Raw genomic sequence first — 24919 nt, 5'->3', positions numbered from 1 at the left:
AGTCTTTCCCGGGTCACAGATCAGCTTTGACCCTTAGCCATTTGGATTAAGTACCGAGTCAGGTCTGGCAACTGTGTTCAACAGAATCTCTGAAGACTTTTCTATTGCGACAGAGAGCTTGCTCCTACGCTTGTGACAGGATCATCTACGGGCCTTTGTGGCCTGACCAGATAAGAGCCTTCCTACAATAATTTAGAATAGTGACAAGATATTTGTGCTCCTCTCCTACCTCCTCATCCTTGTCAATGACTTGATTGTTGCATTGTTCAGATATCGTGGTGTAAGGGTCATGGAAAAATTCCCTTGTTACAGTTGCATTTCAAGTGTATTTAGACACTTCTAACCCTCCTTAGGATAGGGCCTTGGATTATCGTTAGGTCACATGATGGACAGGAACAATCGGATCAGTCCCAGTATCAACGGCTGAAGCTCGGATTCTGCCCCTCCTTCGCGTTTATCTTGTGTTGTGAAACTCCTTTGTGGTGGATGCCCTATAGCACACCGTCCAATAAATGGGTGTAGCTGGGGGAAGTTAATTGCGACTTACCTGCTCCGCCCCTATTCTTCGTCACTGATCTCAATAGGTAGGTGCAAAGGTTTCTTTGAATTGCAAGTTGCATAATGACCGAATAAGAAACATGTTCAGAGCATCTGATTTATTATCATTTTCTGTACTGTAGAATCCACTGCCAACTGCATGATGAAACCCCTAAGAGGATGTGAATTGGTTAGATGAGGATAATTTACCAACATTGATTTACACAGCAGATCTTAGAATTCTCTGGCTCTTCGATAAGCTGATCCTTACAGATGCTTTTAGTCTAGAGAGACTGATAAGCTGATCCTTACGAACGCTTAGCAAAGAAATGAATGAAATATCTGATCGAAATGTCTTGAGAGTATGATTTGAAGTTCATTCCACATCCATCATAATTCTAGTTTTGTGCAAGCATACCCTTTTAATAATCCCATTGTGTGGAGACACCCTTATAGTGAGGCTATTTTGTAATTCCTAGGCAATTTATGGTATCCACAAGTGTCCCAATTCTTGTAATTGTGGCAGGGGTTCCTCTGGTGTGGGCTGGAGGTTTGTGTTTTATATCATATTAGCTTGCCTTTTCATCTAGATGCAGGAAGGGGAGGCCCTGTAGCCATGGTAGACCCTATGAATCTTCGGCATTAGCTTTTTAGGAGGGGCGCTTTTCACATTCTCAACTCGGTGTGAAAAATACAGAATCCAGTAATTTTGGTTCGCCAACTGTATCTGGGATGATATGTGTATATAAGGGACATCCATCTGGTGAAGGCTGACACTTTGTGGTGTTTACCTATGGCGCACGCCACATTCTAAATAAATATAAGCCAGAAAACATGCGTGTTTACATTACTATTTCTCTTTCAAATAGTATTTTTGGTTTCTGCTCCATTTATGCTTTGCTTGCAGAGACCACGCCAAGTGCTACACTTGGTCCAACAAGTAAAACATAGTTTTCATCAAGAAGATCTGTAACACTAGTACATTTTTCAATTCAGGTTTATCTTTTCAGTACATTTCAAGTAATTTTCAAATCCATACAAAAACAAATTTCGAAACAAGAAGCACCAATGGTGTTGTTTCGAAATGTTGTCAGAGGAAAAGAACATGGATCACTATGCACTTGCAAATCCACCTTCATTACAGCTGTCACTTCGAACAGATTACTTTCAGACCTGAGAAAACTAACTTTGTCAACAACAAAGGTTGTTTCATAGTCCACAAAATATAAATTCTAATTCTTTATTTGTTGTTCTCCTAAATTATGCTCCTTCATTTAACGTCCTCCTAGCATTTTTTATTACAATATCTAACGCTAAAACTGTACTGGAACATGAACCAGGTTAAAGGAATGTTGACAATAGCAAATATACATGCAGAACCTTTTGTTACAATCTGCAACAATTGCTCTCTTCCCGCAGATACATTTGGAACAGTTTTCACGGATCAACTTAATTGTTCCACATGCGGAGAGTTAACCACGTATCGACGCAGTTTACAATTGCATTGCATTATCCAAACAGAGGCAAATGTTCAGTACAAGTGCATTCTAAAAGACAGTTTGCTGCTAGAACTTTGTCCATCTTTAACAGATCTGACATATGAAAAATATCTAGAAGACGTTGCTGATGTTACATACAACTTACGAGATTTCCACGTACAAAGCAGCTTTCTGTTGGATAGTTCAGATGTCATTGTGCGTACAGATTGACATATTTTACCCTCTGTAGGATTTGACTTTTTCAGTTTTCATGGTATATTTCTCTCTAATCTGAAGTACACTCTAGGAGTGCCTCATCTCCTAGATGGCTTCATAAACACAATTGATGTATAGAGTGACTTTCAGATGCACATTTAAGGGTTACAACTAATGTTCTTGTTCTTGTAATAATTAGGCTCTCTTGTAAAGATGTTTTACTGGCAGCAACTTTGTTTGCACTATCAAAAGACAAACTAGGTGAATGGTAGCAATGAATTGATTGTTGCATTGTTGAGATATCATGTTGTGAGGATCATGGTAAAATTCCCTTGTTACAGTTGCATGTTTTTGTTTTGATTCCTGTAGCTGAAACCATAAGGGATAGGTAAACAAGAAATCACAGACATATAATCATCATTTGGTTGAATGACTTAGTAGTTAATTAATTGATTCGAGAAAAAGGCAGGAGAAGCAAGGGTATATGAACCAGTGGCCCTTTTCATAGCTTAGATAGCCACGTTACCTTTTTGAAAGTGTTTCAATGCAAGATCAAAGCTCTCTTATATCTGAAAAACACTTATATCTTGTCCGTGTTACTGGTAGCCTGCTCCATCAACATATGATGAAGTTTTTAAGAACATGTTTGACTACATAGACCGCTTATTTTTAATAGTGAGGCTAAGCAAGCTTTTGTACATGGAAATTGGTAATTGAGTTAGTTACCTTAAGTACTCCACCTTTAATATTTGACATTAAATATTTAATGTTCACATCTTTTGGTAAACTTTTACTAAGCACTGACTTTCTGTAACTGTACTTGGTCTTGCACAACGTTTTTGTGCTGCAAAAGATGTAGCTGAAGCAATAAGTTTGTCTGCTATTGAAGAACTACTTCATACCCCTTCAAAGCAAGTTTTCTTAAATAAGATTCAAGTAGAAGTTCAACGTTTCTGATTTACACTGTGCATTTTTCATAGTACAGAAGAAGAAAGATTGAGAAAAGAGTTTGAGGCAGAAGGTAAATTTATGGCCTTAAAAGAGAAATCAGAAGTCCATGACTCAAATGTCATTACCCCTAGGAAAACATTTATGGCCACTCTATCTGTAGCTATGTAGTACTATGTGCATTTAAGATTAAAGAATGACCTGGGATGGCAGAAAATAAAGGTTTGCATTATCCTTCATTTCCCACGGCAGTATTGATATGTTACCGCATAATCTTAAAAGTAACTTTCATCTTTTTTAGGAAGCTATAATTGCTGATGTCTTGTGATCTTGTTTGCCTTTCATGACTAATTCATATAATTGCGATTCGTTTCTACATTTCATCTCTGATGTGTGCTGAACTCCTTTTCTAAAAGTTGCTTTTGCAACTCCGGGATGCAGATTTAATTATGCTGGCATTGGAAACTCATGAAATCCACTTCTTAATTTTAAGAGAGGTTGTTGACTTCTTTGCAACACAAACACTGATATTTTGTTTCCGGATATTCTGGGATTACTATGTAAGAGATAGCAGTATATACATGTGGTGATGATACAGGTCATCACTTTCCCTGGTCAACAAGAAAAATGCTACCTTTGTGGTCAGGTTGGTCATGTGACAGCTAATTGTGAAGGAAATCCAGGAGAATTGGATGAGGACGGCAATGAACAGAGTCCTGTTCCTAAAAAACCCTATCAGGTTTACTAGAAAGATTGAAACTTACAAATTGCTATATTTACTATATATTTTGAACAATAGACATTCTTTCACCCATAGGATAGGGATATCATTACAGTAAGTCTACTACCATATGCCATTATGCTAATAATTGACTAGTTTCTCAACATCTGGACCTTGCGAGAGTACTTGGAGTGTGACATGAAGTTTTTGTGGGGAATGATTTCCTTCCGCGTATGCCTACATTAGAAATTAGTGAGGTTTCTACATGATTTCTGGCATTCCTGTAGTGATTTTCTTTTATTGATAAATCACAAAAAATCATTTACTACTAGTTTTGTTATACTGTTGTTTCCCCTTTAACTGGTCATCATTATTGATTGGGAAATTATTTTCCTTGTTATGAAATGAATTTTACAGAAAGTGCTAGTGTGGTTGTATTGTATTAAAGAGGATGCAGTGAAAGACCAGAAATTAATTCAAATTTCTGTCAGGGTGCAATCAACTTGCTGATGGTTGTATGCCAATTTCAGAACCAGTCCCAACGGCTCTCACATCACTATCTTGCCCGCCCTTCGCTCAGTAAAATATATAGTCCCACTTGACTAAGAAAAGATGGCAGTGGTATTTTGAACTCTGGTATCAAAACTGTGCATTGCATATTAACTGACATAAGCAGTCTCAGCAGCTCAGTAGACAGTTGCAGTCCCAAAGGTACACACAATCACTTCCTGTTCTATATCCATTTTCATTGTTCAACTTGCTATTATGATTCTGTGACTTGTAGTTGCATTGCATCACTAAACATAATATTGAACTCTGGTATCAAAACTGTGCATCAGATGTTAACTGACAGCTCAGCTCAGTAGACCTTCGCAGTCCCAAAGGTACACATAATCACTTCCTGTTCTATATCCTGTTATAAGTGACAATGGTATTACCAATTTTACAAAGTCTACAAAGTCAAGCACATTCTCTGTTTCACAATTAATTTGTTATGCAACTCTAAATCTTCACATGATTAGAAACAATAACTCTGTTTCAAATGACATGCTGATTTATATATGATCATATTCCAACTATGACTTCATAATACGATTTATAGGAATCTCCTTGGATCCTCAAATGATAAGAACACCCGGAGACAATACTTCCTCGTTGAGGAGAAACAAAGAAAAATTATATGCTTGAGAAAATTGTTTAAACATTATCCTGTTCAGTCAACCTTCAATCGACTAGGGATAACCATAAAGGCGTTCTCTGCTTGGCAGTGGTATTTTGAAGTCTGGTATCAAAAAAGCTAGCATGCAGGAGTGGCACCCTCACTTTCTTTGCAAAAGTGTTCCCAATTCAGAGTGACAGAATATAGTCCCACTTGACTGAGAAAAGTACAACTCTATTTTATTAAGTCTTTAGAGTCCAAGAAGGCAATGGCAGCAAAAAAAACTCCAAGACCTAGCACTTAGTTAGCTAAAGTGATATAGTGGACTGATATTCTTGATCATTAGTTTGATTATGCAGTATTGGGCATTTGGATTGCAGAACTTGGCCATACTTAATATCATAATAACAAGTCTAGGTTAAGCTATCTTTGACTGGTGAGTGGATTGATATACATTTACAATGACTGATCCTAACGTACATCAGGTTCTTTTTTATCTTGGCAGTGGTATTTTGAACTCTGGTGTCAACATTGCGCATTCGATGTTAACTGACATAAGCAGTCTGAGCAACTCAGTAAACATATTATGATTCTGTGACTTGTAGTTGCATTGCTTCACTAAACATAATATTGCATCGAACACTTAGTCGTCATCATGTTTCCTATGTCTGAGAAATTCTTTTTTATCTTGGCAGTCGTATTTTGAACTCTGGCGTCAAAACTGTGCATTGGATGTTCACTGAGCCTACTCAATGCAGGTGCATTCTCAAGTGCATTCTCAGGCTGAACCTACTCAATGCAGGCACTTAAATCTGCTCAGGAAGCAACTGTGGCAAGGTCGGCTAGGTTTTGCAGGATGACCAATTCAGTTTGACAGAATCAACATCTAGTTCGGTTCTCAATGCAAGGACTTGCTGTCTCGCAGCCTCCCTGGCAAGGCCGACGAGGTTTTGCAGGATGACCAATTCAATTTGACAGAATCAGCATCTAGTTCGGTTCTCAATGCAGGGACTTGCTACCTCGCAGCCTCCCTTGTTTAATTGTTAGAATTAGCTTTCATGCTGATATTACAAACAAACTTTTTAAACTATTTCTGAATTCAGATATGTGATAGAAAAGAATATTTCAAAATAGTTTTTTTTCCTAAATGAATTCTGCTTAGAATTTTCCTTAAATTTTGATAAATACACTTATTGAAACAATGAATCACATTTCTAAATATAATATTTCTTAATTAATTAAAGACACCAACTTTTATTATTTTATTTTATCATTACTAGTAGTAGAAGTGCAGTCTTGAGTAACCGTTAGTATAGGAAATAATAATTAAAATAAAACGCAGAAGATTGCAATTAAAAATCATGTGGCGTAATTTTTTCGTTAAGTTAATAAGTAGAAGAGTGAAGCGTAGCGTCGGTTGGCTCATGAGCACCCGCTCGAATCTTATAAATCCCAAAGATCCAAAGACCTACTATGTGGTTGCGATTAGTGTCATTTCTTCTCACAGTAATAATAAATTAAACCGTGGGTGGGGTGCGCGGTTGAGTGATCGACGAGTTTTTCGTTCTCGAATTTGAATTTGAATTTCATTGATTTCAATGGAAGAACACAGAGATGGAAGACCTAACTCTAGGCCCAATCCTCGAGCTCCCATTGCCACCCGCGCACGCACTCCCTTTCCATCTTCCTCGGAGAGTTCTTACTCTAGGTCGCCTCCTCGAGCTCGCATTGCCACCCGCGCACGCACTCTCTTCCGCTCTTCCTCGGAGAGTTCTTACGCTGGGCCCCCTCCTCGAGCTCGCATTGCCACCCGTGCACGCACTCTCTTTTCCTCTTCGTCGGAGAGTTCTTACTATAGGCCCCGTCCTCGAGCTCCCATTGCCACCCGCGCACGCACTCTATTTCCCTCTTCCTCGGAGAGTTCTTCTTCTAGTCCCCCTCCTCGCGCTCGCGCTCCTGCTCCTGCTCGCACTCGCTCTCTTTCTCTTCTTCGCACTCGCACTCGCGTTCCTGCTCCTGCTCGCACTCGCGCTCGACCTCGCACTCGTGCTCCTGATCGCACTCGCGTTCGCCCTCGCACTCTCTTTCGGTCTTCCTCTTCCTCCGAAGATTCATATCCTAGTAGTAGTCCCTCTCCTCGCGGTCCTCCTCCTCGCTCTCCTCCCATCACCATTTCAGAGGAGCATATGAAGAAGAGCGATACAACTCCATCATGTTCAATTTGCCTCAGTCCTTTTAAAATAAGTCAGCAAGCACAGCTACTGCGATGCCACCACTTATTCCACTCAGCTTGCATAAACGAATGGTTTGCACGTCAGACTACTTGTCCACTCTGTCGCCGTTCACTGCATAAATGACCTAGTAGGCTTCTATATATCATTTTAGTTATCCCTGTAGACATCTCCATAATGAAAAATGAAACACTAAATAAGGTGGTGCCAAGAAATCAAGCTCCACAGAAATTCTACGCTTTCACGAATAAATGGTCGGTTGTCAAATATATGCTTGGTTGTGCCACATTATAGAGTATAGACTACTGCAAGATTCAGCAGAAATGTATACAGATCGAGCCCAAATGGCCATTGTTTTTTTTCTTTTTAAATGGCACAGCATTAACCTCTTATCTTTGTTTTCCTAATGATATATTCAATCTAATATTACTTTGTTGTATAGTTTAAACTTGTTGCGGTTCTGGGTTTCATTTCATCTATTAAACTACTATAATTTTTTATTACTTAATTTTTATTTTAAATATTTTTATTAAATTGAAAAATATAGATAAGGGTTTAAACAATTTACCAACATGTTATATAAATTATACTTGATTTATTTGATTTGATTTTGATATAAAATAGATATAGCATTTCATGTTTTTTTGTGATGAAAAAGGTAGCTAATGAAATTATTTTCCATTGTATATTATAGTTTAACATTAACTTTACTTTTTTAGAGTTTTTTTTTTGTTTGTTTTGAAATTTCAAGAGGATAGGTTGATATTGATGAGGTTGTTATTATTTATATTTAAAGAAAGTGGTCTAACAAATGATACATGATACAACAAGTTAGTTTATATTTAGATATATCAAACAACAACAAATAAAGGAGCATTGGTCCTTCTTTGTACATCTTTACTTTTTTAATTTTGATTAAAATTCTATAAATCATTTCTCCTCTCACACACACAATCTCTCTCTGTTGTCGCCCCCACCCCCCACACAATCTCATCCACTCTCTCCCACACACAGACATAGTCTCCCTCTCTCACAAACACATACACATGGTCTCTCTCTCTCTCTCTCTCTCTCTCTCTCTCTCTCTCTCTCTCTCTCTCTAATGATCGCTGTCTCTGCATCTCATACTCACATTGTCTCTCTATGTGTCTCTCTCCCCCTCACTTTTTGACTATCACACTCTTTGCATCTCGAACTCACTCCCAAGTGTTCTCTCTCTCAGAGATACACATATGCCTGTGATACACCCACACCCACATAGAGACCCTATCTCCTTCTATCTCTCTCATAAACACACACACATGTTATTCTTTTTTCTCTCTCACACACATTATAACTCTCTATGCATTGGCACCCACATTCTCAAGTGTTCTCTCTCTCCCCCTCACTTTCTGACTACCACTCTCTCTGCATCTCGAACTCACACTCACACCCACACCAAAACCCTCTCTCCCTCTCTCTCACATGCTATTATAGTCTTATAAACTCTCTCAATACGCACTCACTCACACAAACTCTCTCACACTCATTTAAAGAGTCATAGCAACCATGATGAAAGGATGAAGGAAAAATCAATCCAACTACTAAAAACATTGTACTTACAAGAAACCACTTTAAACTACATTGTAATGTCTACATTGCAATAAGTTTTCCTGTGTAAATTGCTTCTAAAGGCTTGGATCTTAATGCCCATAAAGGAAGTAATTACAATATTTTCTTTGTGGTTAGTTTCTTAAAAATTTGATCTTGATATTTAGAAAATGACCAAGGATGATAACTAAAATTCTTAAATTATGAAATCTTTATAAACTTAAATAACAAGCAAGAGAACAATTGTCTTAATAGTCTTTCATTTATTAAACTTAAGTTAGGGTGTATAATTGCCTTAAGGCTAGCATGGAAGAGATGTTGTAATGACATGTCATGTAATTTATTGAATTGATAAGTTTGAGGATACCAAGAAAAATCCTTTTGCACAAAACCACTAGAAAATTGTCACTATTGGCGTAAATGGATTTCACTCATGGACTATTGTACTAAGTCAAATTACCTTAATATTGTATAATCTAACTACCCTATTAACATGTAAATTCACTATTGTTATGCCCAAGCATAGAGGCACTTTCTAGCGTTGTAATGTAATATAATATAAACATAGGTCCCTCGATAAAATAAAATAACATAAAAATAGAAATAAACCTATTTCAAAATAAAACTTCTATGTTGTTATTTTTATTTTTATTATTTTTGTTTGGTAGTTAGGGTAAATAGTGGTTTTATGGCTATAGGTTTATGATAACCCATGGTAATCACTCATAATATTCATGTGGAATATTATGGGTGATTAGTCCATTTCTTCAACTTAGCAATGAACTTAAATTTAATTTAAATGTAGATAAGCATTAATTTTTTTTCCCTAAGAAAAATTGTAATTTTATTAGTAAAAAGAAATTACATTTTGTAGATGGATGTGAGAATATTCTAGAACATAACAGAGACTTGTCTGTCATCATCAAAAACTGAGATAAGCGTTCAAAAAATTGTTACCTTTGTTCCATGCAGGGGGTAACAATGATTGTAATATACTGTAAGGAAATTGACTATATATAAAAACTGAAAAGTATGTGAGACGATAAATATATACATATGATTTTAACCATAATCAACAAAAAATTAAACAGTGATATCCATGAAAGGTCGGTGGTAGTATTTGTAGTGTTCTCCATGTTCCTGGATCATCTAGATGCCCGGATCCCTGTTCGCTGCTTCTTTGGAAAGGCTCTTAGGAGTTGTGTTCCGCTCCCTGAAAATGTGTCAAAGTAAAAGCGGAGCATTTAGAGGTTCTATTCAGCCATTCGCAAACAACTTTAGAATCCCCAAATAATTGTAGATCTCTAAAAATTTTCTCCAATGCAAATTGTATGAGGAATTTAACAGCTAGTAATTTTGCAAAGTTATTAGTGTCTCTTTTGAATCCCATGAACATGTTGTATGAATGGTGTGGGCTAATATGTAGAATTCCCCCCCACCACATCCAGTCTCTTGTGTAGCCCCACCGAAATAGGCTTCTTGTGATCAATTGATTCAGGAATTATACGTCTATGCCTTAGGGGAGATGGATCCTCTGGAATGAGGGAGTAGTCAGCTAAGACCTTGGCTGCAATAACAGTCCAACAAGGGGGAAGGTTCTGGAAAATCTGTTTATTTCGGGCGATCCAAATGGCCCAGTCGATCAGAAGAGATATGTTACGTTGCTTGGTGGCTGTGACGGAGGTAAACCAATTCTTCGAGGCCTCTGAGATAGATGCACCAGTCCAATTACTTTGTGGAGTAACAACAAGTAAAATAATATTCCATAGCTTACGTGCTTCAGAGCATTTGAGGAACAAGTGTTGGACTGATTCTTTATTGCGTTTGCAGAGGTAGCACCAGTGAGGTCCAAACTGTGAGCACTTGAGTAAGTTATCACCAGTTGGAATTTTGTTCCACAGAATAGACCACATAAGCAGCGTGGTCCTGGGGGCCTTAAGCTTCCAAAGATGTTTCCACCATGCTTCAATGGTATGTGGTTTTCGGGATTCTATCAGTTTTAAATATCCATCTTTGGGAGTGTATCTCCCTATTTTTGAGAGGGCCCATATCATCTCATCTTCTCCCTCAGTAATACGGATGTGTGCTTCAGTAAGTGCTTGAGTATAATCATCCCAAACTGCGCCCGGGCTGAGTTCAATAGGCAGCCCGTGCATGTTCCCACATTTGATCCACGAGTCTAGTCCAACTCGTACTTTATCTCTTGAGTGGATTCTCCAAGTAAGTCCAGCTTTGATGGGATCCAAAGCCTTAATCACAGCCTTCCAGCCTTCCAGATAATTGAAATCCATGTAGTGCTTCTTTGGGGCCTCCTGATCCAATCAAATATCTGCATTAGAGCAATGTGTTTTGGTGTGGTCACCTTTGACTAGAGGCTATCAACAGATACTAAATGCCATCCAAGCTTAGCAGCGAGAGCAAAAGAGAAATCATCAAGTTTCTTTATACCCCATCCCCCCATTTTTTTGGCAAATTAAGGGCATCCCATTTGACCCAGGAAAAAATATTGCTCGGTTGGCTTCCCTTCCAGAGAAATATGTAGCAAAGGGCTTGTGTTCTGGTGAGAATACCCATAGGAATCCAAGCCAGTGACATCCAATAGACAGGAGTGGCTTCCAAGGCCCTCTTAATGAGAGTGAGTCATCCAGCTTGAAATAGGTATTTGAAATACCAAATATTGAGTATTTTCTCCATTTTAGAGATGAGCCATGTCCAGTCTGCTATTTTGTAGCCCAAGGGATTCAACTTATACCCCAGGTATTTTAGGCCATCTTTAAGACTTAGATAAGTGAACTGGAAGCGATGAAGTGCAAAATGGATCTCATGTTTTGTACATTCAACTGAAGTCAGATTTGATTTAGTATCATTAATCAGCATACTTGTTGCCACTTGAAATAAGGAGAAAGTGGCTTTAATATTAGTAAGATCTCTAATACTACCATTGAGAAACATCAGAACATCATCCACAAAAATAAGATGTGTGAGCATACAATCATCTGAAATTTTAATCCCCTGTAGTCTACCTCTTCTAATAAGCACTAATTTATAATAGAAATCAAAATATTTATTTACTTAATAAAATTTTATTAAAAATATAAAAATTAATTAATATTCACTAAATTATAATTTTATTTTAATTTATTATTTTTGTTATTATTAATTATCAAAATAATTAATATATAACTTAAACATATAATTACATTTAAAAAAATATATAACAATATTCTTAATCATGGAGATTTACCTATTATGAAGATTTTTACTCTGAGAGTTTAAATCCATTTTAACCTTGGATTTATCAACTAGAAAAAGAAATCAAATCTCTTGAGGTGCAAGCCTCATTTTTTAGTGAAAAACATGAGGAAAGGTTTGCACCTCTAAATATTTGATCCCTCTCAGTGAGGGTTAAGATGGATTTAAGTCAGTTTTTATATACACACATACCATATCTAGGTTAGATCTATATGTCCCTTATTTCTCTCATTTTTTCTCTCTTTTCCTTCCCTCTACTCTCTCCCTCACTCTCCATCTCTCCCTTTTCACTGTCTCTTTCTCTCTCCACATTTCTCTCTTTATGTATTTTTTCTTCCCTCTATCTCTCCCCCTTACTCTTTCCTTCTCTTTCAAAGTCTTCTATCTTTTCCTTCCTCTCTCTCCCTCTCTACCTTCCAACTATGTCACTATCTCCCTCCCTATCTCCTCTCTCTCCCTCTCTACCTTCCAACTATGTCACTATCTCCCTCTCTATCTCCTCTCTCTCCCTCTCTACCTTCCAACTATGTCACTATCTCCCTCCCTATCTCCTCTCTCTCCCTCTCTACCTTCCAACTATGTCACTATCTCCCTCCCTATCTCCTCTCTCTCCCCTCCATCTTCATGTCTTCCTCTCTATCTCCTTCCCTTATTTTCCTCTCTCTCTCCCCTCTTCTCTCTCTCTCTCTTCCCTCATCTGGACTCTCACTCACTCTCTCACCATCTCTCCCTTGTCACACCCTCTCTCTCTCCACCTTTGTCTCTCTATGTTTTTGTTCTTCCCTCTTGCCCCCCCCCCTCCCCCTCTCAAACTCCATCTCTCTCCACCTCTATCTTCTCTGTCTTTTTCTTCCCTCTCCCCCTCCTTCCAACTCCATCTCTCTCCCTCAGTCTAGCCTCTCTCTCAAGTCCTCTCTCTCTTCCTTCCCCTCTATCCCTTTCTCTCCCACCTCTTTCTATCTCTCTCCCCCCCTTCTCTCTCTCTCTGTTCCCTCTCTTTCCCTGTCTCTCCTCTCCTTCTCTTTGTCTTCCCTCCTCTCCTCTCTCCTTCACTCTATTCATTTCTCCCTTGTCACTCCCTATCTCTACAACTTTATCCCTCACTCTCTTCATTTCTCCCTTTTCACTCCCTATCCCTACACCTTTGTCTCTCACTCTCTTCATTTCTCCCTTGTCACTCCCTATCTCTACACCTTTATCTCTCACTCTTTGTTCTTCCCTCCCTCTCTCCTCCCCCCCCCTCCTTGCCCCATATCTTTCTCTCTCTCCTACCCCTCTCCCCAATCCATCCATATAATCCAAAATTGTCACTCTATGTAGTTAGTGATATACGTAATGTCTAATATATTTTACATTTTAATTTTTTATTGTGAAATGGGCTATGGTTTTTTTCCACATGGTATTGATAAGCCATGGTATTGGCCCATGGTATTGTAAAAAAACCTATTTACAAGTTAATAATATCCATGGTAAAGTGGGGATGGATATCCATGGTTAAAAAATTGTTATATTAAATTTATTGTAAGTTTTAAATTTTTATGTGCTTATTAACTAAATTTAAATATGGTTATGGAATCATTGTTAGACCTCTAGCAATCGATTTTTGTGTTGATCACTATTAGTTTAAAATTCCTCAAGGATAATGATGGAGTTCAGAGAAATTCCAAGCTTGGTTTGGTTTTGTGATATCGGTGTCAATTTTGGTGAGATCACAGTTTGGTGAGGGTGGAGGCAGTTTAACCTCTAGATTCCCTTCGTTGTTTTTGGATTGGTTTATCCATGAAATAGCACATTCATTCTTGGAATATGGCACAGAGGTGACTATCTTAAAGAAATATTTGATTCAACCATGTCTACAGAGCACAATGCTTCTGAACTATATTTCCATTCCTCTCTGCCTTCCTCTAACAATAACGGTCCTTTATTTAAGCATGGTGGCGAATCCCTTAATACTCGGGTAGTTCCAAACGGTAGACCAAGTTAAGTAGACAGACATTTTCCAGTAGAGGTTCTTGGGCCCCTGAATAGTATGCGGCAATAACCCTTACAAACATGGTGAAACTCCCTTAACTTCTTTGACTGTGCAATTACCTTAAACCTACGGCTTTATCAACACTAATAACCCATCAGCGTTTCCAGTCAGTAGGCAGACCAATCCATACATCAATTTCTCTGTGAGAACCATGGACCCGTCAGGATTATTAAACATAGTCCATAAAATATCAAGTCTAAAGCCCCATTGCAAATCACAATCGACGGAAACTGGGGTGGTACTCCATCTGACTACTCCCGTTACAATCTGTGATTGCAATTTATCGCATCATAACTTGACTTACTCCAAGGCCGATTCCTTAACCTTCTATAATGTGCAATTGCAATTTTATCACATCACATCCTAACTTGCTCCGGGGCCGATTCCTTAACCTTCTGCTATGTGCAATTTCGATTTGATAGCATCGCAACCTTGGGCCGAGCTTCCTTAAGCCACAACTTCTTCTTACTATGATATGCAATATGCAAGACAAATGGCAGCCTGCCACTTGCCGCTTCCCCATTCGATCTAATACTAACTTTACCCAGATTCTTCCATTTTTAGTTTTGATCCTTTTACCATGCCGCTTGTACTTTCTGACGATCCACTTGGATCAATCCCCCCAATAAGAGCTTTTGGATTGCCAAAATCCTTTTCAGTCGATTTGCAAGTGAAAAAATTTCTCCCTCACTTTATCTTTCTCCATCCATTGAGATTTACTTGGATGCATTCCTCTGAAGCCAACACGAATGTACTCCACATCTCCCCGCCGCAAAGTTCTAGTTTTGCTATTGAGAATGATATCTTCGTTTAACTTTTCTAGATACTCTGGTGCAAAATATTCCATCATAGAAATCTGTGCAACCTCTTTGGTGTCCATAATCAATGGATGTTCATAAAGCTTCATATTTTAAACATTTACCACTAAGTACATTTTCATATAAGCGGGCAAGTCAAGACGAAACACATTGTCTCCAATATTTTCCAATATGGTGAAGGGACCATATCGAATGGTTCTCAATTTCTTCCCTTCTCCCTTCATTCTATCCTTAGTGATGTGAAGTGATACCTTGTCCCCAACTTGAAACTGATGGTCAACTTGGAGCTTATAATGTTCAGCTTTATACCGAGCCTAAATCTTCTCCAACTACTCTTGTACTGCCTGATGAATCACCTGTATCTCATAAATAAACATCTGTGCTTTGTCCATATCATTTTGTCCATTTCCATCCTCATCTTTTCCAAATACCATGTCTAACACATTAGAGTTATTATCAAACACAAAAAGGTGGAAACTCTACTTTCCCTTTCTGCTGAATATCTTTGGTCTCAGCTCTGGGTGTAGCTTCCAAAAGTGGTCCTCGTCATGACCTCTCTTGCAATGTGTGCAATATGGTGTTGCTCCTTCCCCTTTCTTGGTTGTGATGGTCTTCTTATCCTTCCCCTTGTCTTTCTTTTGGAATTTTCCATGCTGAGGGTTGAATAGTGTTTTCTTGGCTTGATCATCTCTGTCATTATTGCCTCAACTTTTGATGTAGGAGAATTCAACCCAAGGAAAATCATTTTATTTTAGTAGACATAGGGGGGTCATGTGTTTTAAGGAAGCTGGTTTCCTAAGTCTCAAATGAATGTAATATTTAGGCTTTTAAGTGATTAGAATAGGAATTAATTGGATGTGTGAGGATGTTTGTAAATGCTATCGAATAAAGGAGAACATGAGTGGTTAATAATGACAAGAGAGTTAGAATTCAATTATAACTCTAAAGGTACTTTCATGATTTGAGGAACCAGAGAGAGTTCTTACGAATTAATTAAAGTTTGAAGTGGACGTAGAGGACATTTAGGAGTCAGTTCAGTAGATCTAGGATTTGAATAAGAATTAATTCAACAGAACTTTTCTGGTATAAATGTAAGCCTATGGGAAGAGTAAAAGAAGGAGGAGGCCACTGATATTGAAGATCAAGCCTATGAGATAGAGAGTCTCGATATGAAATCAATTGTTTATACTTGCTTATACAGAGGTTTATCTCGGAATTGTTTAAGTGTGTGAATCAAGTATTTAATGAATGATTTATGTGTGAATTCGTAGGTTCTATAACAGAGGTTGCAGGCAGAGTTCTAAAGAAATACATAGAGGAGGAGAATGATTCAGAGGAATCATAGTGGGTCTTTGAATCCAATTGAATGATCAGAGTGAAGCTCTGGAGAGATTTTGATGTGAGAATTCGTAGAAGGCAAGCTGAGGAAAGAGTGCGCAGTAGAATTTTGGAAAGATGAGAACCTATGAAGAACCTGAACCACAAAGAAAACGTTGAAGAGATAGCATAAAACATAAGAAAAGGGATGAATGGAGAAGCAAGGCGTCAGTACACAAGAGTCATTGGATCATTACGATCAACAAATAGGATCATATTGCGAAGGCAAAGGAATTGATATCGCATCGGCGGTTTTAAACAGTGGAAGTGTTATTTTGGGTGGCCACAAAACCATAAGTGATAAAAGGGGTAGTCACCTAGCTCCATACAGCGGAGGCCACGTAGCAACGGAGGAGAGAGAGGAAACCGATTTTTGGGCATTTAATCCTCGTGCTACTTGTCCACCCTTAATCATCGTGGACCATTGGATCTTATGTGAGTAGATCAACAGTTGTGGTTTGTCGTGCAAGTTGGATCGAGTAGAAAAGACGATAACCGTTGGATCGGGTAAAGAAATGGATGGCGGTGATCGATTTGATCGGTGATCAGAGATAGGAAAGTACAGAGGAAAGGTGATGGGCTGAGAATGGACCCGGCGATAATTATAGTCGCGGGTGTATGATATTTGAAGTCCAGCCTTAAGCGTTTGGGTCGGTTTCCTGTGTTTTCCTTTGTATTGTGTTAAAGTGCAAAGGAGCGATAAGAAGCGAATTCGAGAAGGTTTTTAAGTGCAGCTATATAGTATTTGAAATCCGACAATGTAATCACATATCAAATGCAGAGGAAGTGTGTTAATGTGACCACGAAGAGCCCTGATTGTGATCAGCGATAAAGGGAAAACTTTGGGAACTATGCAAGGCTTTAAGAAAGGAAAAAAGGTAAGTTATGCAGGTTTAAGTGTATATCTATTTATAATAGAAATAAAGCATCGATAGAGGGTTTTATGGGTTAAGTCCGCATTAACCAAAGTTTAAAGAGGGGTTTGTTATATATATGCGGAAACAATGTTATGAAGGCCTAAAGCATGGGTAAGGTTTAAACTAAGGTTTATAAGGGTGGATAGAGTCCCGATAGAAGGAGATGAAAGAATGGGCTATTGAAATGAATGGTTCTGTTGAGTTAGTAAGGGGGCCTTAACCATTGATGGTTGAATATTTTGACTCATTTGTGAGTTAAATTCATAAGGCAAATGTATTTATGCATTGTAGATGCATAATGTGGATGTAAGCGGGGGTAACCCTGCATCATTTGGTATTAGAGCAGAATTGTAATTGAAACAATTGGTGTTAAATCAGAACAAAGAAATTCTATGTGAAAGAATTGAGAACAAATTATGTGTCAAATATGCTTATGCAAGCAAGGAAGGATCAGATTCTAATATGACAGAAAGTAGGCACACAGAGGTGATGTGTAGCAGAACTTGCAGATGAAAGAAACAGAGGACAATCCATTCAAGGTACAGGTGGAAGGGTGAAACAAAATCATGCTAAGATCTTGAAGGTGATATGATGTGTTCTGTTTTGATTTGATAATGTGTGTTTATACATTGATATGCAGGTGACAACATAAGAAGGTGTGAAGGTTGTAGAAATCTAGAGCAAGGAGTGCTCAATTGGTTCAAAAGGAAAGAACCAGAGAGATGCTAAAAGATTGAGCTCAAAGGAGAGAAGCTTAGTGAGGCTTATGTAGCAAGAAGGAGACTTGTTATTGCAGGGGTATTGTTGCAAATCACAAAAGCAATTCCACAGAGGATGTGGGTAGAATTGCTAAGCGATGAAGGAAGCTTGTAAGACTTTCTAAGTGAAAGAAGAGGTGGTCAGAAACAAGTATTTCATTGTGATTGAAATACGAGAGGACAATTGTGTTCTTGTGAAGGGAAGATGATTTGAAGCCTAGAAGGAGCAGAGAGAAGTGCTCAAAGGAGATTCCAGAGACAGAGAACCAAGGGCTTTCCAAAAGATCAAGTACATAGGAAAGCTTTTGTGAGGTAAGTTGCAACAAGGAGGACTTGTTGGTGCAGAGGCTTTAATGTAGCTCATAGTAAGTGAGTAAGGAGGTCATGAAGATAGAGAAGAACAAGATGGCTACTGATAGTCATAGCAGAGGTTATGAGGAAGACCATAGCAGAAGAAAGATGAAGAAAGAGGATGAAGAAAGAGGATGCCAAGGTAAATGGAAAGAGGATGAGTCAAGAGGAGCTTGACAAAGAGATGAAAGAGATGAAAGAACAACTCAATGTATTGATGATGGTACTTGAGGAAAACCAGAGATTAGGTTGGGTATTGAGGAAAAAGCCAGTGAGGTGGCATAAGTTGCATAGAAGGCTACAACAGAGGCAAGTAAAGTGGTTGATGGACAAACTCAAAGAATCTGAGTTGGAAATGAAAATGGAAGTGTCCATTTGTGAAGCAGAATAGGGTGAAGTTCTGAGTGAAGATGAAGACTTGAAGATTGAAACTTCAAGTGAGGCCAAAGGGTCACATGATTTTAAATATGACAATTTGTGTATGTTTGCAGGTGAAACATATAAAGAAGGACAATTTTCTGATATTGTCATAAAGGAGGAAGAAGAAAAGCATAATCTAAATTATGTTCTGGAAGAAGATGAGATAGATAGGTCTCATATACAGTTGGGGAAAGATATCAAGCAACCAAGTGAAGGGCTTGAGGAGATTGAAGAGGAGACCATCGAATAATTTTTGAATCATGTGAAGGATTTAGAACAACAAATAGATATGATGGATGAAACATCAAGTGGAGCCACACGGTCTTATGTTTTTAAGACTGATAGTTTGTCTGTGGATGCAGAACAAATGAAGGAGAATATTAATGCAGATGGTAAGACAAGGATAGCTCTTGGAGAAGGTAAACGACAAGAGATTAAAGGCAAACTTGAAGAAGAGACTATGTTAGCTAAAAACATAGTAAAGGATCATCAGTTCACTATAATGATAGACACAGTGGAAATAGCCATGGAAACTATTGAGACAGTCAGTAAGAAAGAAGAAAATCTACTGAAAGATGTTAAGAAGGAAGAAACCTATGCAAAGGATTTAACCTTGGGAGAAGGAACACTAACAAAGGAGTTTTTTGTAGAGGATGAGAAACCTTTTGAAGTTGTCAGAAGTATGGAAGAGTATATTTCAGAAGATAAAAAATTTGAATTAAAGGAGGATGGAGAATGTCTCTTAAATGAGAGAAGCAGTGATTTATTATAGCATAAAGAACTTAATAATGCATCGAATTTGAAACTGTGACAACACATGAAGAATTTCTTGTGAAAGAAGGAGATGAAATTCAGTCTAAAGAACTGATATGTGAAGAAACAGTTGAGACTGTTGAACCTTGTGATTTTCAAATTGATAATTTGTTTATAAATGCAGGAATTATAAGTGATGATGAAGTACTTATGAAGTGTCACAGAGAAATTGCATTGGTGGAATATTTGCTGGAAAATTCAGAGTATGATAGTGTCATTGCAAAAGGAGGAGTTCACTATAGTGGACAAGAGCAGGAAGACATCATTAGAGCAGATGATGTGGGGGAGAGACTAGTTGACGGTCTCGTGAAATCTTTTGAGAATTCAAAACATCATACTGATGTGCTGACAGAGGAGAAAGAAATAGAGCAACAAATTGAATTGTTGCCAAAGGAAAATAAGGCACAAAAGACTTATGTCTTTTATTTTAACAAGTGTTTTGTGAGTGTAGGTTTTATTGCAGATGCTGAAGGAAATTTGGCATAGATGAATAGCCAAATAAAGATGAAAGAAGAAGATTATGTGGAAGAATTTAATCCATGGAACAAAGATTCTCAATTGCTGGAGAGAATGCTGGAAAGTCATGATTCAGTGCAAACAAAAATAATCATGAAAGAGGGTAAGGTTGAAAGGGAGGCAGTAACCATAGGATTCAAAGCAAAATTTGGATCAAGAGCAAAAGTAGAAGAAAAAGTAAACCAACAACTAAAAACTGGAAGCAACTAACAGTAGTTTGAAGAGTTGGTGGACAACAACAACAACCTGAAGCAAAGAGAAAAAGGAAGAAGTAAGAGGCAGAATATGGACCAGTCCAAGGATGTACTGGAGATGGAGATTGAAGAATTATGGAACCTAATGATGAAACAGTCCATGTGGAGGAAATTGATAGCAGCAGGAAGCATGATCAATCAGAATTTTATCATGATTGACAAGGAGAGGAAGATGAAACAGAAAATCGCAAACATACAATAGAAAAAAAGGTGCAGGGCTTTCAGACAGTTACAAACTAAATTTTGGGACCTTGGAGGTTTTCTATCAACACATGAAGACACATGACCATATCATGAATATTTTCTACTTTGGGAGTCTGATGTAGGAGCATTCAACCCAAGGAAAATCATTGTATTTTAGTAGACATAGGGGGGTCATGTGTTTTAAGAAAGTTGGTTTCCTAAGTCTCAAATTAATGCAATATTTAGGCTTTTAAGTGATTAGAATAGGAATTAATTAGACGTGTGGGGATGTTTTTAAATGCTCTTGAATAAAGGAGAACATGAGTAGTTAATAATGACAAGAGAGTTAGAAGTCAATTATAACTCTAAAGGTAGTTTCATGATTTGAGGAACTAGAGAGAGTTCTTAGGAATTAATTGAAGTTAGAAGTGGACATAGAGGACATTTAGGAGTTAGTTCAGTAGATCTAGGATTTGAACCAGAATTAGTTCAACAGAACTTTTCTGGTATAAATGTAAGCCTACTGGCAGATTAAAAGAAGGAGGAGGCCACTGATATTGAAGATTAGGCCTATGAGACAGAGGGTCTCGATATGTAATCAATTGTTTATACTTGTTTATACAGAGGTTTATCTCGGAATTGTGTAAGTGTGTGAATCAAGTATTTAATGATTGATTTATGTGTGAATTCGTCAGTTCTGTAACAGAAGTTGCAGACAGAGTTCTAAAGAAACACACAGAGCAGGAGAATGATTCAGAGGAATCATAGTGGGTCTTTGAATCCAATTGAATGATCAGAGTGAAGCCTGGAGAGACTGTGATGCGAGAATTCACAGAAGGCAAGCTCAAGAGAGAGTGCACACTAGAATGGTGGAAGGACGAGAACCTATGAAGAACCCAAACCACAGATAAAACGATGAAGAGATAGCGTAAAACATAAGAAACAGGATGAACGGAGAGGCGAGGTGTCAGTATATAGGAGTCATTGAATAATTATGATCAACGGATATGATAATATCGCGAAGACAGAGGAATTGATATCACATCGGTGGTTTTAAACAGTGGAAGTGGCATTTCGGGCACAACCAAACCATAAGTGGTAAAAGGGGTAGTCACCCGACTCCATACAATGGACGACACATAGCAGCGGAGGAGAGAGAGGAAACCACTTTTTGGGTGGTTAATCCTCATGCTACTTGTCCACCCGAAATCATCGTGGACCATTAGATCTTGTGTGAGTAGATCAACGATTGTGGTTTGTCGTGTAATTTGGATCGAGTAGAAAAGACGATAACCATTGGATCAGGTAAAGAAATGGATGGCGGTGATCGGTTTGATCGGTAATCAGAGATAGGCAACTACAGAGGAAAGGCGATGGGCCAAGAACGTACCCGATGATAATTATAGTTGAAGGTGTATGATATTTGAAGTCTGGCCTTAAGCGTTCGGGTCGATTTCCTGTGTTTTCCTTTGTATTGCATTAAAGTGCAAATGAGTGATAAGAATCGGACTTGAGAAGGTCTATAAGCACAGCTGTATAGTATTTGAAATCTGAAAATATAATTGCATATCAAATGCAGGAAGTGTGTTAATGTGACCGCGGAAAGCCCCGATTGCGATTAGCGATAAAGGGGAAACTTTGGGAACTGTGCAAGGATTTAAGAAAGGCGGAAAGGTAAGTTATGTATGATTAAGTGATGGATTTTTCTTTTGTTATTTATTTTCCACATTTTCTATATTACATGCATACATTATTTTAATATCCATAATTCTAAGAAAAATAATCCTAATATAATAGATTTTGGTTTTTTAGTATAAATTTGTTATATCTACTATGATGAACTATCTAGTGGAATATCCACAACAATTTATGAATCACATTAGTATCATAGTAGGTTTCTTTGAGTATATTATGGAAGTTGCAGGGGACCTATATTGGCCAAGCTAAAGTTCAGAAAACCCCATCCATGACTGACTAATATGGTAAGAACTCGTAGGATCTCGTAGAGAAGAGGTTCTTAGAATACATATTTTCACATTTCAAAGTTCATGTTGGAAAAATTTATGGAAAAATTGTGTATGGAGAAGCTACAATGTCTTACATTTCGAGTGAATGCTTTGAAAATTCATGGTGAATAGGAAGCAAGATAAATTAATTTAAAGGAGATTGGGATTAATTAGTTAGTGGAGGAAAAATAATAAACTATTTGAAAATGGTTTTGAAAATTTATACATAAATAATTTAATTTATATAAATTTAAAGGCTTAACATTCAAATAAATTGGAAGAATGAATTAATAATAAAATAATAAATTAGCATAAGGGTGGATAAGACGAAGAAATGAAAGGTCATAAATACTTATTAAACAATTATTGAGTAATTAGGGAGATTATTATAATGATAAATATATATATATATATATATATATATGAATGTTATAATAATTAGTTATTGGAGGAAATTTAAATAATTAATTAAAACATGTCAAAGGTTTATTCATAAATAATTATTAAATAAAATGAGCTTATAATAATGAGCTTTCCCACCATTATTCTTTATTTATTATTTTATTATCAATTCCTGTCTTAGCCTATTTGTTCTACATTTTGGAGGATTTTTCGGCATGTTTTCCGATCAAATTTGCCTAAAATCTCATAGAGATTTCTTGGAATCACAAGTTTGAGTTGTAAACACTCCACAATATGAGAGACACAAGGACTTTTCATGGTGTTGAATCCATATATGTAGTCAAAATCCCATTATCAAAAACAAGATAAAGATTTTGCTGAAAAACATATGCTAGATTATGGCCAAAAAGTCCAAAATGTAGCATATTTAGACATCACCTTAGTTCCTTCTTCCAATTTATTTGAGAATTCCATTTTTAAAGTTATTTAAATTGTTTAAAATAATTGTTCAAAACCATTTAATTAATTAATTTTTCCTTCCAACAACTAATTATTATAATATTTTTAATATATTTTTATCATTATAATAATCTCATTAATTACTCAATATTATTTAATAATTATGTATGACCTTTCCTTTCATGATCTTATCCATCCATATTTCCAATTTATTCTTTTATTATTATTTATTTCTTCCCATTTATTTGAACTTTCAACCTTTAAATTTATTTAAATTATTTATGAAACACTTTCAAAACCTTTTAATTAATTAATTAATTTTTACTATAACAACTAATTATTATATTATTTTTTTTATATATAATTTTTTCATTACAATAATTTCCTTAGTTACACAATGAGTATTTAATAATTATTTACCCCAGGTTTTATTTCCCAATCCTACCCACTTTTATTTCTAATTCCTTCTTCCAATTTACATGAATGTTCAGCCTTTAAACCGATTTAAAATTAGATTATTTATGAATAAATGTTTAAAACTACTTTTAATTAATTAATTAATTTTCTTCCAACAACTAATTAACCTTGATTCTATTTAACTTAATTGATATTTCTCTCTCTTCACCATGAATTTTCAAACTTACTTTCCCTGGAGATGAGTGAATTGTTCACTCAAAACTTTGGATATTGTGATTTCTCCACACATAGTCTTCAAAAACTTTTGTCTCCAACAAAGAAGAGGTTTGTACAGATAGAAGCACAAGTCATAGATATAAACCATAATGTGAGCCTCCTCATGGAATACCCGACTAACAATCTATGATTATTTGAATAAGATGGAGGTTTTAACATGGAAGTCGATTTTGGAGGGGAAATTGGTAGATTGGGAAGAATGAGAGAGGAAATCTAAGAAAGAACCTGAAAAGGAAAAACCTAATTCAAGTGTTGTGAGCCATTCATAGTCCCTATTCAAAATGGAAGCAAAGATTGACATCAAGCTATATCAAGGTGATATTGACACTATGAAGTTAGGTTAATGGTTATAACAACTATAAGTTTACATTTTAGTGTTCATCACATATAGGAAGAACATAAACTTTCATTTGTTTGACTAAAATTAGAGGGCCATGATTTGACTTGGTGGGAAAGCCACATGGAAACCATAGGGTTGGAGGGAGATCCTTGAGTGAATAAATGGGAGGATTTTGAAACTCTCATAAAGTCATAGTTTAATTCTATTAGGTATGAAGAGTACCAGTAGATCTCATGGCATTACTTCAGGAAAAGACAAGGGAAAAGTGTATAGGAGTGAACCAAAGAATTTAGAAACACGACCATAATGTTTCGTATCTCCATAAAGAACCTAGACGTAATCCTCAACTATTCAGGGGTTTACATAGGCGTGCATAGAAGCAAGTGATGTTGTTCAAACCCAAAACGATGGATAAGTCTTGTGTACCGACATACTATCTAGAGAACAT

This window comes from Pinus tabuliformis, chromosome 2_1 (genome assembly GCF_031772625.1).
Source record: "Pinus tabuliformis cultivar Carrire ecotype Pingquan chromosome 2_1, CPIR1, whole genome shotgun sequence".
NCBI classification, from domain to species: Eukaryota; Viridiplantae; Streptophyta; class Pinopsida; order Pinales; family Pinaceae; genus Pinus; species Pinus tabuliformis.
Note: the sequence above shows the minus strand (reverse complement) of the source record.